Here is a 15,563-nt window from a genome sequence, read left to right on the forward strand (position 1 = left end):
AATCGATTGAATGTAGAAGCAAACACAAGAATCCAGTTTCTGGCCAGGCACGGTGGCTCATGCCTGTAATCCCACCACTTTGGGAGGCAGAGGTGGGTGGATCACTTGAGGTCAGGAGTTTGAGACCAGCCTGGCCAACATGGCAAAACCGTATCTCTGCTAAAAATACAAAAAGTACCCAGGTGTGTAGTGGTGGGCATCTGTAATCCCAGCTACTTGGGAGGCTGAGGCAGGAGAATTGCTTGAACCTGAATGGCAGAGGTTGCAGTGAGCCAAGATCTCACCACTGCACTCCAGCCTAGGGGACAGAGTGAGTCTCTGTCTCAAAAAAAGAAAAAAAGATTTTCTCTATCGAGAATCCAGTTATCTTCCATTAAGCCAGACATAAAAGAGATTTGTAAAAATGTAAAATAATGCCACTCTTCTATCTAGTTATTGTTTTGCAAAATATAATTTTTTTCATTTAAAATATGTCATTTACATTAACATGTAATAAGTATTACTATTATTTTAAAATGAATTAATAAGTAAATATTTTAAAGTTTCTTTGTTTTAATATCTAATGTAAATATAAAAAATTTAACTGACAATAGCTGTTTGGGGTCCTCAATATTTTTTAAAAGTGTAAAGGAGTCTTGAGATCAAAGAATCTGACAAATATTGCTTTAAAATTACCTAGAAATGAAATGAAACAAAACCAAACAAAAAATGTGGTGGTGAGAATGAGACAGATTTGATGGGATTGAATGGAATTTGAGTAATGAATGCACGGGATTCCTTGCACTCTTCTCTCTCTTCTTGGTATGTTTTGAATTTTCTGCAATAAATAATTTTTCCAAATAGAGCATTTCCTTCACTAAGATGTTAATAACTACATCCGCATGTGACTTCTGGACCTGGGAGCCCAGTCAGAGTTAAGAAAATTCTTTGCAAGAAATACGGAACCCCATTCTTGTCTAAGGATGTCTAAGGTGGGGGACATGGGTGGTAAAAAGAAAGCAATGTCAGGTCAGAGCCCCCACCTGGACCCGTGCCTCTCAGGTAATGGCAGGGGTGTCCCTAATGGCCATGTCTAGTGGCTCCAGGAAAAATGACACTGCTTGGGAAGTGGGGAGGCTTAGGGTCTTTTCTCTGCACCACTGGAAATGTGCTAAGCACAGACCCTTATGTGGGCCACAGTTGGACTAGATGATCTTTGAGAGCCCTTCCAGCTAAAGCATTTCGTGCAAAGCAATTATTCTTGGTCCCATGAGTTTTCATTCATTTAGTAATTTTAAGTGTTTGTTGTCTGTCAAGCACCAGGGTCCGCCTTGTTTGGCAGAAGAATATGAAGCAGAGCAGCATCTGTGACTTCTGTGATATTGGGAAGGCCCAGCAGCCCCTCCACACCCCTGCCCCCATCTTCTCATTCCAAAAATTCAACCGTTAATGTAACTACTGCCTTGATTCCTTTTGACAGAGTCATCACTGACACCTTAATAAAGATGTGATTCTGACCCTTTCCAAAGACAGAAACCAAAAAGAGGGGTGGGTCTGTATGGAAGGCACTGAACTCAGTTTGACACACATTGATTTGATGGCTCTGCAGGTTGTCTTCATGGTGGTGTCCAGTTGGGTGTATGGGTCTGGAGCTCAGAAGAGTGGTCCCAATGAAAGACAGAGATCTGGGGACTGTCCACATTGACAAGGCAATGGAGATATGGATGTGGATGAGTTCAGCCAGGGTCTCAGCAAACAGAAGGAACCAGGAGACAAGACTGAGACAAAGAACTCTCAGGGAGAGAAATGTATGAAAGAGACCAGGAAGGAATGGAAAGAGAGTAGGGAGAGGGATACCAGGAAGAAGGAGAGTGTGTGCTCAGGGAAGGAGGGAGTAGACGTTAGTGCCAAAGGCAAGCGGTCAGGTGAGAATGAAAACTAATAGGCACCTGGTGGACTTGGCAACAGGGAGCCATTGGTAACCTTGTCCCATGCAGTTTCGAATGGGGAACAACCAGCCTAAGGTTGAGAAAGGCAGATGAGGAAGTGTAAGAGAGGAGCTCCCCACATTCAGCAAGGAGTTTTGCTTAATTTTTTAAATAGGAGAGATCTGAGTATGTTTAAAACAAACATTGTAATCAGTCTTATTGATTGGTGGAAGGAAGCCAATACATAGAGAGAAGTTGATGAGACAACAAAGATGGTGGATTATCAAAGGATAGAGAGGAAGCAGATTACAAGAAACACAAATGACCAACAAAGAACTACAAATTCAGGCAACAATGAGATACTATTTTGCACCAGCCAATTTGGCTATTTATGGATAAGGAAACTGAGGCAGAGATAAGTTAAAGATCAAGACCACATCAGCAGCAAATAACAGAGCCAGGATTAGAACCCAGGCAGTCTGGCTCCTGAGCCTGAGTTCTCAACCAGGATATTATGTCTTTTCTCTAAAAGCAGTCATTGCTTAATCATGCATTTCTATAAATAAATACATGTAAATAAGTATATGTACAAATACATATATGTGCATGTGTAATACATATTAACGTTCATGGAAAAAAGACTAGATGCCAAAATATGAAGAGTGGTTATTTCTGGGTAATTGGATTATAGCTGGTTTTCACTTTCTTTGCACTTTTCTATATTTCTGTATTTCCTACAAAGGGTAAATTACTGTGGTAGAAGAAAAAGAGAAGTTATTTTTAAAAACAAGCCTGGGGAGGAGACTAGGATGAAGGCAGGGATCAGACCCCTTTGTTCAAGTCCTTTCTTTTGTGAAAGCTTGCAGGGAAGGGAGGTCAAAGCCTGAAGGGATGAGCCAGTGTCTTTCAGCAGCACAGACAGGACCAGGATGTCTCTTTGGTTTTCCTGAAAGTTGGACCTACTGCTTAGCATCTGCAAAAGCCAGGAGCATTTTCCCTGAGGATTGCTGTCTCCTGCCTCCAGTAAAACTCCTCTGGCCTGAGGAGACCATCACACAGGATCTTAGCCTCTCCAGTAAGACTGGTCCCCATGGCCTCCCCAGGAAGAAATTATTAAGCTGCGTTGCCTCTGAATGTGCTCCTTCCCTTGGTTGAAAGTGTGCTTTCCTGGCTCTCTGCAGAACCAAGACCAGGTCAAAGGCCTCCCCGGGCCCCTCTGCAAGGCTCAGGCCCCATGGTCAGGCTTGCAGGTGAACAGGTTCTCCATGACACCCTTGCAAGCAGTCATTCCACTGACTCCATCTCAGGAGGCCCCATTCCCTCCCCTTGGTGGCAGCTTTTCCTCAGGAAGACATCACTACCTACTAAGACAGGTGCAACTTCTCCCTGGTGGCAGACACCCTGCCACACTTCCTCCTCTGTCTGCTGCATTCTCTTTGTGCCACCATGGGAGAGAGGCCACGTCCAGACAGTGCTTCCTCCATTTCTCATCTATCATCTCAGCGGCCATTATTATTTTAAGCTGTGAAGTTTGGTATGAGCTACTTACAGCAACTGAATTCTGTAAGCTTCTGCTGCTGCTCAAATACTTTTTTTTCTTAATTAAAGCATCTAAGAGAATAATTCCACACCAAAAAAAAAATTGAAAACAAGAAAACAAGAAAATTTTGCTTGTCTTCTGAGAGTAGAAGAAGCCAATCCACACAGACACATGCACCACAGGATGGGGACCGTGACCCAAAGGAGGTGGGTTGAGTTCCAGGTCTGAAGGAAAGAAAGTTCAGTGTGAAGGATGAGGGAAAAGCAAAAACTGGAGGCACAGGGCAGGGATGTCCTGCACACAGGGTGGGTGTGCGGATGGACGCAAGAGCCAGGGCACGTTCACGTCACTCCTTTCTATTCCTTGTTCTGCTCTGGCCTCTCTAATAGGTTTCCCATGAGGTCCTGCCCACACAGTGAGGGAGCATCCCTAGGCCCGAGGACTCTTTAGAGAATCTGGCAGAAGTTGCAATGTGGTACATCTCCTCCCTTGGAAGCTTCAAATCCCTGCACGCACACCCACGATTTTGCGCCCATGCCAGGGGTTTCCAGGCCAACTTGTGATACTGTGAGCAGGGAGGGTTCCTGCCCTCAAGACTACATTCACCAGGCCACTTCTTCAATGGAAACACACCCCAGACTCTGTTCCTCTTCCCAGAGGGCCTAGCAGAGAGGAAAGAACCAATGCTTCCGAACCAGCCCTCAAGGTGTGTGCATCTCATCCCAGCCACTCACCAACCAGCTGGTGTAGGGCCCCTCGCTCATCCACTCTGTGTCTCAGCATCCCCTTCCATGAAGCAGGGACAATGTGAGGATTAAATAAGAGGTGCTTTAGAAGCATTACTTCCTTCTCCAGCCACCCATGCCTTGACTCAAGTCCATCCTCACTCACGAATCCTCACTCTTTCCAACCCTCTGAAATAGTCTCATTGACTTACACTCTTCATTGGCCTTGTATTCATTCCTCCTTCATTCAACAGATATTAACCAAGTGTCTATCTATCCTCAGGACCTGGTACCAGATGCTGGGGTACAAAGGGGAAAGGACACACAGTCCCCACCCTAAAGGATGTAAAGGCAAGGCAGGGATGCAGGATGTAACAGCCATGTGTTAAGAAATCCGAGAGAGCTCCTGTACATGTCAGCACCCACCTCCTAGGGGCAGCCAGTGCTAGTGCTTGGGGTGGGAGGGTTCCTGGAAACGTGCACATGTGGGTAATACCATCAAGAACATCAGTAATCTGTAAAAAAGTAAATGATACTGTCTATGTCTTCAGACTTTGTAGACATCCAAGGAATGCTAATAGGAAATCAGTGACAACTGGAGGTGGAGAAGGGCAGAGGTGGGCTGTGGGATTGGTGTTGCCATGTGAGCTAAGACATTGATAACAGAAACTAATGTTGGGACATGCAGAATGCTTTCCTGTTGCTTAATAACCTAGTTTGGCTCCCCACAGCAGACTCACAAAAGGAGTTGTTTTTGTGTTTTGTGTGTGTGTGTGTGTGTGCGTGTGTGTTTTAATTAAAAGCCCTACTTTCCTACTTTGCAGATGAGAAAGCACATAGAGAAGTCCTAACTCCGTCTCTGTCAATAGAAGGTGGGGATTTAATACAGATTATTTTGGCCCTGGTGCACAGGGGATTCAGTGAGATAAGAGGGCAGCCAGCATCTTGAATGCTGTCAGAAAGGCCACATCTTTCCCAGTGGTTCTCACGCTGCCATGGCGACAGTCAGTTAAAAATAGTTCAGTCACAAGATGAGGAGTCAATGTGCACTGACACTCGGCAGTCTGGAATGATGAGCGGCAGGCCGCATTCCATCCCAGGGTGGAGTCCTTACAGAGCGGGTGGGTGCAGATTTCCTTTCTTTTTTTTTTTTCTGAGATGGAGTCTTGCTATTTCGCCCAGGCTGGAGTGCAGCAGTGCGATCTTGGCTCACTGCAGCCTCCATTTCCTGGGTTCAAGTGATTCTCCTGCCTCAGCCTCCCCAGTAGCTGGTATTACAAGCACCCACCACCATGCCCGGCTACCTTTGGTATTTTTAGTAGAGACGGGGCTTCACCCTGTTGGCCAGGCTGGTTTCAAACTTCTGACCTCAAGTGATCTGCCCGCCTCGGCCTCCCAAATAGCTGGGATTATAGATTTTCTTATGGAAGTAGAGATGGGCTAGGCCCAGCCTGCGGGAAGGTTGTGAACAAGCTTAGGGAACCAGGACTACTGCAGCAGCCTCCTCGCCGGCCTCCCTCTCCCTTGGCCTCTCTCACACCTGTAGCTGCTGCTTCAGTGGGTTCCTCCCACTGGACTCTTAAGAGCGGCCAGCAGAGTCTGTGTTTGCTCCACAGTGCTCTACCCATAGCCAGCAGCATGTCTGACCTTTAGTGAGTATTCCACATATATTTATTGAGTGAATAAATAAGATGGTAAAATTACCATTTTAACTCCCTGTTTTGAAATACATTTTAGTATTTCTGCTTCATGCACTGAGTAGCCATGGTCTGTTTTTGTTGACTAGGATCACACATTTAGCATGTCTGAACTGGGTCTTGATGGCTTAGCTAGCTCAACACCCTCATTTTACAGGAATTCAAAGGGAGCTTGGTCCTGAGTCTCCTGAGTCCCAGTGACATTGCTCTTCTTACCAGCTTTTTCTATCTGGATATAGAAATTGACCTTGATTAAACATTCTCACAACCAGAATGGTTTTAAGACAATTCTGATCATTGTTTTAAAGAGATGCTCACATACAAGCTTTCACATACCTCCAGGAAGACAAGGGCTATGCGTTGGCAGCTGCAGACAATTCCAGAATACTAGGAGAGGACAGGAATGTGGGAATGATCTGCCTGCCCTGCCTGTGCTACAGAACAGGTTATTTGCATAATAAGCCCTGTGCATTCACAATCCTGAGAAGTCAACAGGTATTATTAGTGTCATATCTAGGTCATGCAAGAAAGGACAGAGTTTCCAGATGGTTCCTGAGGATTGGACATTGCACATGTACCTTGAAGACACTAGCAAAAGCCACTAAACTAGTCAGGCCAGTTCAACCATCAACCTTCCCCTCACTCTTTGGACTGAAGCCTCTTAACATTTTCATTCCTATCCTCCATTTGTCACTTGTCCATTTCAATTGCCTTGGACTTGGAAGGTGGATGACACCCAAATATTTATCTCCAGCCCATGTTTCTCTCCTAAGTTCCAGACATTTAAATCTTTGGTGGTCCCAGGGCCCAAACAGTACATCCAAAATCAATTGCAGCATCTCCCTCTGAAGGTATTTTCCTGATTAAATTCCTGTCTTGGTAGTTGACAATGCCTCACCACCCAAAGCCCAAGTGAGTCACCTCCTCAACCAAAGAACCAATTACCGAATCCTGTCTATTTTCTCCTACTAAAAGTGCCTTTCTCTCCATATCTGTAGAACTGTACCTGCATGATACGGCAGCCCCCAGAATGGTTCCCTGCCTCTGATCTTGGCCTCTACACCCCCTACCCTAATCAGTTCTCCAAAATTGCATCCGCATGGAATTTCTGGTCCCACCATGGCACTTTTCTACATGACATCTTTTTTGACTTTCTAAGGCTATGAGATGGAATCACTGGCCTGGTCCATGGGGCCCTGTGACCACTGCTGACCCCTTCAGGGTCCCCTCCACAACCCTTCCTGCACAAAGGCATGTTCCCTGGGCCTCAATATTCCCACTCTTTGCAGGCCCCCAAATACACCCTGCCATCTCTCACCTCACCCTCTGCCCATAGCCAGAGCCTCTCGAAGACTGAAGCATTCAGTACTTTTAAAATATAAAGAAATCCTCATACAAGTTTTCAAAAATGGCAGCAGGGGCCAGGCACAGTGGCTTATACCTATAATCCCAAACACTTTGGGAGGCCAAGGTGGGTGGATCACTTGAAGCCAGCAGTTCAAGACCAGCCTAACCAACATGGTGAAACCCTGTCTCTACTAAAAATACAAAAATTAGTCAGGCATGGTGGTGCACATATAGTCCCAACTACCTGGGAGGCTGAGGCACAAGAATCACTTGAATCCCGGAGGTGGAGGTTGCAGTGAGCCGAGATCATGCCATTGCATGGGTGACAGAGAGAGATTCTGTCTCAAAAAAAAAGAGAGGGGACAACAAATTTTAAATGTTTGCCACTAACCCACTAATGCTATTGGCACAAAAACATTATGATACAATTTAATTGTGCTGGTCTGAAGATAATGAAAGGATTTATAGCATATAATAATTCATGCTACCATTCCAGACTTAGCTCTAAGTGACCATCCACCCCGATCTGCTTGGGATTGAAGGGACTTTGGTGCTAAAATCAGAAAAGTCCTGGGTGAACCAGGACAAGCTGGTCACCCTAAGTATGGAACAGTAGTTTATAGTCATATGATGATGACCTTCTTTCAAAACTGTCCATGTACCTCTGTAGCTGTCTAACGATTGGAGATAAAAGGCCACGTTTGAGGCCATGTCAATGAGCTACTCCTGCCCCTCCTTCCAGGCTCAGTTTTTCTGGGCCCAGCTGACCCTAGCACTGGTCTGCTGATTGTTCCTTCCTACGTTCCTGCAGCATTCTCTATAGGCCTCCTTTCTAGTGAGGTTGCCCTGTATTTTGATTTTCTGCTTGCATGTCAGTTTCCTCCTTTAGGTGGTGAGCAACTTAAGTTCCAGGTTGACCCATGGATACTCAGTGGGCAATGAGCAAATGGGGCCATTTGCACAACCCACCCCTTCAGTTCCATGTTGAAATGTTGGGAGATGGGCAAGATGTTGGGCCCAGACAATTGTGTAGGCTTTCCTGAAACCTCCTCTGTGCTAAGTGGGAGGAGTAAAGAGATGGCTGGAGCATAGCCCCAGCCTCAAGGAGTTCTGAACTACTTGAGAGGATAAGGCAGGTGTCGAGAGAGGGAAGGAAAAAGTTAGCAACACTTGTTTCATGTCATGGAATGATGAAACACCATCTAATTACTATGGCACAGGGAACCAGAGAGGGAACAAGTACCTGGGGAGGACTGCCGGGAATGTGTGGAGGTGGCACCCACAGCACCCGCACCAGACATAAGTAGCAAGGAGGCAGATTTCTAGTCTAAAGAAATGTTTTAGAAGAACCAGAAATACCAAGTCCCAGGAGTGGTTGCTCCAAGAAGCAAGACAAGAAAGCCAAGTCCAGATAGCCCCTTCTCTGGATGGAGAGTTGAGCAGCATGGCCTCTAAGGTTCTTGCCAGGTTCTCCAACTTAACCCTCAGCATTGCCAGCAGAAGGGTGCCACAGATGTTGGAATTGAGTGGGATATTCAGGGTGTTGTGCTAGAGCTGACTAGGCAGGTCAGAGCATGGGGGAGACGAGCCTGGAGAGGTAGGTTGGGGCCTCAATCCAGGTGTGCCAAGTGCCCTGGGATCTATAAAACATTGAGGGCGTGGGGAGCAGGGGAGCAAGTAGCAACGTATCTCAGGAGTGTCCATCCAGCTTGGGACAGCAGAAACAACTACATGGTGAAGGCATGCCGGTATGCCCCCTCTGGTTACTTCTCTCCTCGCCCAGATTCCCCACATTGGCATTTCAGGGCAACCACTGAGATGGAAGTCAATCCATCCTTTTTCCACAGTAGGCTCCAAGCAATGTGAAACAGCGGTCACCAGAGTCCACTTCATAGCAGGTAAAGCTAAACTGGAAAAGGCACCTTGGATCTGCAGCTGCAATTGGGTTCCCCAATACATTTCCCTGAATTGGGTTTACCCACCCAAAACCACAGGCTTGTCCCTAACAGGCCACAGCATCAGAGAGACAGAGGACAGGAGGAAAACTTGTGCTCACATGCATGAGGGCCAAAGGGGAAAGCACTTGGGAGGGGCTGATGGGTCCAACTTCGGGCTCTTTTTTCAATCTCATCAATTTTATCAGATCCTCCCTTCCCCCAGGGAGGAAGAGGAAGGAGTAAGCCAGGTTAGTGTGGCAGCCTTTAGGGAAGAAGAAGACCATAACACCTGGCCCCAGAGGCAGCAGATGCTGAGTCTCATGCAGAGTCCCCAGGTGGTCTTTACAGCTACTGGTGTTCCAAACTCCAGCCTGGTTCCCCCTGTCAGGCCTCTCCTTCTGCACATGCATAGGGTAGGGGAGGAAGGCCCTGTTCCATCTGCACAGACACTCTGTGGGAATCCAATAGTTGAGTATAATTCAGTTACTGGATCCAAACAGAGCATTGTGCTTAATTCCTACCTTCCCAGTAGCAGTAGTGATCAAAGTCTGTGACTGAGCTCTCCCCAGAAAGATAGAGGATACTAGAGTTAGTCTTGTTACAGGAGCCCCTTAGTCCCCTTGATGAGAAAAGTGTGAGATCATAGTACACAGACCTGGACTGGAACCGTTGGACCACTGCCAGCTTTGAGATGCTGTGTAAAATGTCACTCTCCAATCTTCTGTTCCATCATCAGTACAAAGAATAGTAATAGTATCGCAAGATGCCGTGGGGATTATGGATAGTGTAGGGACAGCACATAGGAGGCACTGAACAAATAGTAGGGGTTTTTTTGTTTTTCTTTTTCTTAAGTATCCGTTTATTTTCTAGTCATGGGTTACTTACTAAAAGTCTGTGTAACATGAGCTTCTCTCCTCGCCCATATTCCCCACATCAGATCAGAAAACATCAAGTGGGTAGTATTTTTGACCGATTAACATACAAAAGAAAGTGTATGAAAGTGTATTATATCATGTATCTTGGCTCCAAAGGTAGTCCATAGTTCAGCCTCTTCTATTCTGCTTTTGTCACCTGTTACATAAAATGATCTATAAAATCCTTATAAATAAGACATGAGTTTTGCCTGTAATGCAGTAGGATGAAAAAATGCCAGTGCTGCATGCTATGAAACAATAGAAACTTTATAGGGGAATCCAAGGTTTGTGTGCACAAAAATTATAAATGCCATTTTCTGCTGTGCTGGAAAAACTGAAGTAAAAACACAAATGAACTAGGCCTTTCAAGGATGAGGTATCACAACATTGGCAGCTGCTTAATATATTCATCTTAAGAAGACTGGATGCTAAAAATGCAATCACTGCAATTAATAAAGTTGAGAGAAGACACAAAGATTAGCTAATATGAGTAAAAGATTATTTAGGGTAAAATAAATGTGTGACATTCTCTATGTTTTCAGTCACCTGGGAAGGCAGACTATGGAATATCAGGAAATAAAAGTTTCCTTGTTTTCAGTAACATTGAGGTAACACTTCAGAGTTCAGAAGGTAACTGGGGCTATAAGTAGTAATTAAAAAGACAAAACAGAAGAAAGTAGGGGTTCCATTCTCCAGCTGTTGCAATTTTCCTGAAATCTTAATGTTTTCGAGCCTCTCCTATTTAAGGACAAAACAATTTAGCACACAACAAAAACTTCAAAAAGGGTGCCAGCTGGACCACAAAGCACTGATGAAAAGGCAGAGAGGATATACTTCCCAAACTTTCATTAGGATGTAAAAGCCGTTTTGAAAAACAGTCTCCACTCTCTGTCAAGTTATTTGACTCCTCAATGCAACATGCATCTCAATGAAATAGAATTTGAGTAGCGTTATGTTTGTATGCATAATGATTATGACTTCAAGAAAAATATATCTAGTACATTCTAGGGGTTTTGTGGAGGACTCTGTAAAACAAAGAGCTTGAAGAAAACAATAATAAAATACAAAAATTAAAAAAAACAGGGGTTTTTTTCCTCCAAATTCCTAGTTTAATAAGGATCTATTTATTTTGAGGAAAAAAAGATCCCAAACATCACGCTGTTCACAAAAATAACACACAGTATCAACTTTAGAAAACAAATCTTAAGACTATAACACCAATTATTTTTCTAGACCATGCATTTGACATGCCAACTCTCATTCACAAAAATACATTGTTACATTTGTGTTGAACTGCCCCACACAGCACATTAATGTGGGGGTGTAATACACATACTTCTAATCAAAGCTGCTTTCAGGAGCTACTCAACTAAATAAGATTGTCTTTGCAGTTCGGGAAGCAACTATTGAATTTATTATGTATGACTGAAAAGAACTGTCCTCCCTGCATAACAAGAGATTATTTTGGAGACAATTGATAAAAACCATACATCCTTTTTATTAAGTCATAAAAAGGTATCAAAATTAAAAGCAAAAATTACAAGGTAAGACTTAACAAAACTACTAGGAGTGCCAAAGGAAGTGAAAACAGGACTAGGCACAGGGCAACATGAATTAATAAACATGGGAAGGACAAGGATGGGGAGGACAGTGAGCATGTGCTGAAGATACTAGGGGAGAGGATCTGGTGAAAAATTTGATCTTAGACAAGCGTCTAGGTAAAGAAATAATGGGATAAGATTTCTAAACCCCACTGTGTGCTTAAGAGTCATCCATGCCATTGGTGCTGTCTCGTCACCCTCTCCTTCCTCAGCCTCGTTTTCATCATCCTTGATCAACTCCAGCTGGTCATCCCCATCCTCATTATCATCATCAACCAGTACGTCCTCCTCCTTAGCAGAGTTATCTGCACCCCCCTCAGACTCCAGCTTCACGTGAGTCTCATCTTTCTTCATGGAGCTGCTGCTCTGCTCCTCTTCTGACTCATCATTCCTCATCTCTACTGCTTGTTTGCTCTGCTCCTTTTCCATTTTTTCCAGGTTTTCCAGAAGAGAATCCACGTTTTGCTTTATCTGGGTCAACTCCTTCATAATGGCCTAAAGGTCATCTCCTTTCAACTTTCCAGACTTGGAAGATCCCCGCTCTCCACTCTTAGAACTGAAGCCACTTTTGCCCCTTTGTGAGTTGTTTCCTGATACACACTGACGTTTCCAGGGCACTACAACCCGAGCAATAGGAGGAGGAGGCGGCACACGTGCTGAGTAACTGTACATCGTATCATCATCATCACCTTGATAGTCCAACTGAAAAGAGGAGCTATACATCTCCGCTGCGGATCGTTTCACACCTGCTTTTCCTCAGTTCACTTTTGGCTCCGCAGCCAGATTAATATCTAAAACCTGGCCAGCAATCATTCTGCCATCCTCTCCTGCTCCAGCAGCCCGGGCATTTCTCCCATTAAAATTTTGAACAAAGGCAAAGTCCTTATGAACAGCGCAGCCCACAATTTTGCCATACTTCAAAAAGACTGCCTCCACGTCAGATTTCTTGACCACACGAGTGTTGAGATTCCCAGTGAACACACAGGAGTTCATGGAGCGAGGATCTGTCTTATTGATAACGTTGCTGGCCATTGCATTTGATGATAAGGTTTCTCACAAAGCTGAAAACAGGAGGTGGAGGGAGAAGAGATTTGATTCTGAGTCTCCTACTCCCAGGTTCTACATGGAGAAGCCAACTGCTGCTCGAGGTCGGCAACATGGCCACAACCACTCAGTTTTTGTCTCTTCACAAAAAAAAATCAATAGTAGGTTTTTTTCCTCACCTGTGTAACATCTTGTCACTCCAAATAAACACCACCACCCCTGAGCCGGACTTGACCCAAGTTATCTGGCCACATCTCCATGGCTTCCAAGTAGATGACAGCATCCTGACTGGGCTATCAGGTCCCAGAATGCAATGATATTATGGAAATAGTTCCTGTGACCCCATAAGTCTAGAGGATTGAGGCTGCTTCTCACCTCTTTCTCCTTCCAAACTGGCTCTGGAGCAGGGATAGGCTGTAATATATAGATAGGACCCTCAGAACCTCTACCTGAGGGGTTCAGGGGAGCCAGAGGCAAATAACACCAGGCAGGATCCTCCTTGAATTCATCCTTTATGCCTTTAACAAAGTAACCAAGCAAATGCTGTAGTGATAATCAATTTAGGCACATCCCAGAGATTCCAGCTTCTCTGCCACCAACCACCAGGCATGATCTAAGCATGTTCTTTCACCTCTTGGAGCCTTAATTTTTTCAACTACAAAATGGAATAACTCAACTTCCTTGAAGGTGAGTTATACGTGATCATGGGTGTGAGCAGCTCTTTGTAAACAATGAAGGCCCAAGCAATTGTAAAGGATGGTGATTATGGAAACTGTCAGAGGTACATTTGTTGCTGTGGAAAACTGCAGGTACTGGACCATTTTCTCATCTTTCTACAGGTTGCTGGAATCACAACTTATAATTAATGCACAGTGATATGGCTTGACCCAGTTTCCTAAATTGGAATGTTTCAGCTAAAACTGATGAAAAATGTGAAATTCTTGTCTTCTGAGCAGAGCTAGCTAGATAAACCCCCTCCAGAGCTAATAAGTAAATATATACAGTGAAATATATATATATACATATATATATATAATGCATTCACTTATTCAACAAATATTGATTGAATGTCTACTCTGCACCATTTATTAAGCTTGGTGTTTTTCCTGACTTGTCTCATGTAATCTCCACATGAATTCTGTGAGGTAGGCATTGTTAGCCTGATGTACAACTGAGGAAATTAACAGGGATTCGATTATTGGATCAAAGCCATGCACCTAGAAAGTGGCAGACACACAAGTAAAACCATTTCCTTGACCCAATGAACCTGCTTTTTTGTGACACCACATGCCTTCTACAGGTCTCTTATAAAAGGGGTGCCAGGGTTATGTCAGGGCAGATGGGATTGTGTATTAGTCCATTCTCCCACTGCTATAAGGACATACCCGAGACTGGGTAATTTATAAAGGAAGGATGCTTAATTGACTCTCAATTCCACAAGGCTGGGGAGGCCTCAGGAAACTTACAATCGTGGTGGAAGGTGAAGTAAACACATTCTTCTTCACAGGGTGGCAGCAAGGAGAAGTGCTGGGCAAAAAGGGGGGGAAAATCCCCTTATAAAACCATCAGATCTCATGAGAACTAACTCACTATCATGAGAACAGGATGGGGGAACCGCCCCCATGATTCAATTATTTCCACCTGGTCCCTCCCACAACACATGGGGATTATGGGAATTACAATTCAAGATGAGATTTGGGTAGGGACAGAGTCAAACCATATCAGATTGGATGTTTAAGGAACAAGTCAGGTGGATGACAAATTCTGGCTCATATGTGCCCCCCAGTATCTCCATCAAACATCCAACCTTCCCTGGGACCCAGAAGCTCATCCTCCTCCCTCTGCTTCAGGCAGCTCCCTGGGTGCCCCCACAGCCCCTGGAATGCATTTACTGCCTTTTGCCCTTGCTAGGCTCACCAAGTTCGTACCACTGGGGTACTGCCTCACCCTCAACCTTGGTTCTATCTTGTTCCTCTTCCCACCATCCCAGGCCCCTCTAGGACTGGACTGGCACTGGGGCTTCATTTTCTGATCTGGGCAGCTACACCTCCCCTGCACCCTGACTGGCTGGCAGTCATTGGGCATCCCAGGATGAGAGTCAGACAGATTGAGGCTCTTCTGATTGCTCCCTATTTGACTTTGAGAAAATAACTTGACTTCTCAAGCCACGGTTTCCATATCTAAGAGTAGAGAGTAGTAGCTGTTTCACAGGGCTGCTGCAGGGATGAAATGAGAAAAGATACTGACGTTTTTTATGTCCGGGAGTCACTCCCCAAGTGCTCTCTTTCACTTCTCCTACACTTCCAAAGAGAAGTATGGCAAATGGTAAATTGTGTACTATGTAACCTTTTTTCTCTATGATTTATCATCTTTATTTATCTTTAATTTCGGTGAGCAGAATTAGATTTAGTGAATCTAATTCCTTTTTCAAATTCAATCCTCAATATTTCAACATGATTTATTAAATTTTCCTTCCATATTGCTTACTGATGTTCAGCTCTTCACACGTTATAGCCACCTTTCATATAATTTGATCTAATTCTGGGTCCTTTTTGTATGATTTATATACAGTTTTCTCTTTATGACTGCACTTCAGCTGTTTTTATTACTATTGCTTTAAAACAGGTTTTTATAAAAGGCAGATAAATCCTCCCTACCTCTCTTCCCCCAACCCCTGTCAGAATTGTTTCTTATTCTTGGCCATTTATTCTTCTAGGCATACTATTCTGTCAAGTTTCAAGAGAGGTATTGGAGATTTAGACTAGGATTTACTGGGCTACATAGAGGATATAAAGGCTAGCACTTACTTTCAGGAATTTGTGTCTAAATCCCATGAGCCTTGAAATCTCAA

At 44.3% G+C, this 15,563-nt stretch overlaps 1 long non-coding RNA gene and 1 pseudogene across 2 annotated transcripts in view; one reads left to right on the top strand and one right to left on the bottom strand.

Annotated features, from left to right (window-relative positions):
• LOC116275784 overlaps nucleotides 1–15,563 on the top strand; it is a 113,995-nt gene that overhangs the window by 31,405 nt on the left and 67,027 nt on the right. The window lies entirely within an intron of this gene.
• On the bottom strand, nucleotides 11,627–12,700 carry LOC116275783 (annotated as a pseudogene).

The sequence above is a fragment of the Papio anubis genome, chromosome 7, assembly GCF_008728515.1.
Source record: "Papio anubis isolate 15944 chromosome 7, Panubis1.0, whole genome shotgun sequence".
Taxonomy (NCBI): Eukaryota; Metazoa; Chordata; class Mammalia; order Primates; family Cercopithecidae; genus Papio; species Papio anubis.